The following is a 1,259-nucleotide window of genomic DNA, read 5'->3' on the forward strand; positions in this document are numbered from 1 at the left end:
AATTTGGTTTTATCTCTCTAGAGAACCCTGCCTAACACAGCAGGTTATTGGAATAAGCAAATTGACATGTGGTACATTCCATTGACGTGGTCAATTGTATTCATGAAATGAGTGGGCATAGAAATGCTGTAGTAATGCAGAGATTGGCTGAATCTAGATACATCCCTGTTGAACCCTTAAAGGCACAAAATGCCCCCAAAAGACAATGGTTGCAGATGGCTGTGAGCCAGATTCCCCTGGGGGAAGGCCCTGCAGGTAACAGGAAAATTGATTTTATCTACCAATTACACACCAGGACAATCACTCTGGACTTTTGAGGTTAAGAAAGTCTCACAGAGAAGGGCTCATTGACATTGAGAACAATCTTTGTAGCTTGAGACTTATAAATCAGGCATGATCCTTTGAAGCATTATTTTGAGGGGACTAGGAACCAAACAGAGATTGTAGGTTCTCGTGGAAGTGGAAAGATAAAAACTATACAAGTTAAGTAAAACTCTAACTAAATACATTTGCAAAGTTTGAGTCTGAGCAGAACAGACATTAATGTGTTCATATAAACTGTTTGAAGCCAAGAAACAAACGTGGCTCAGGCATTCTGGGAAAACTAGACAAAAAGTCTAGTTTACTTGAAAGCCTCCTATGTATGCACTGTAGAAAAGCAGATAAATCCAAGTGAACTAATTCTTACTCACACTGCAACTCAGCTGGAACCCAGACCACCCTCAATGGCAGATAAGCCCCTGGTCTCTTCCATAACAGAGAAAAATGATCACACTCATTCAGAAGACAATGGCATCTAAAATAATCCCTTGCTGTTTTTGTTAGGTGTAATCCAGTTGACTTCCAACCCACAGGGACTATCGATTGCTCATATGTAAATTCAGCATAAAGGTCTTCTTAGATTTTTTTTTTTTTAATAAGGAGTCCTTGTGGTACTCTCAGTTATAGGTTGGACTGCCAACCTAAAGTCGCTGTTCAACCTACCATCAACCTACCATCAAATCAGGTTTTTCAAACCTACTATAGACATATAAATGAACATGCCATCGTACTTTCTTGGGGTTTACATTTGTATTTCTATCATTTCTAATGTTAAATAATTCTGTGATTTTTCATAATTTTTTAATTTAGAGAGAATTTAATATAGCTTTTTTATCTCTAGAAGGTTTATATACTCAGAAAATATCTCTTTCCTGAATGATTAGTATTATTGTGTAACTTTTGATGTACAAAAGTTTTCATTTTATTATAGTTGTATG

This window comes from Echinops telfairi, unplaced genomic scaffold (assembly GCF_000313985.2).
Source record: "Echinops telfairi isolate 266 unplaced genomic scaffold, ASM31398v2 ScPeMD7_7401;HRSCAF=8416, whole genome shotgun sequence".
In the NCBI taxonomy this organism is placed as follows: domain Eukaryota; kingdom Metazoa; phylum Chordata; class Mammalia; order Afrosoricida; family Tenrecidae; genus Echinops; species Echinops telfairi.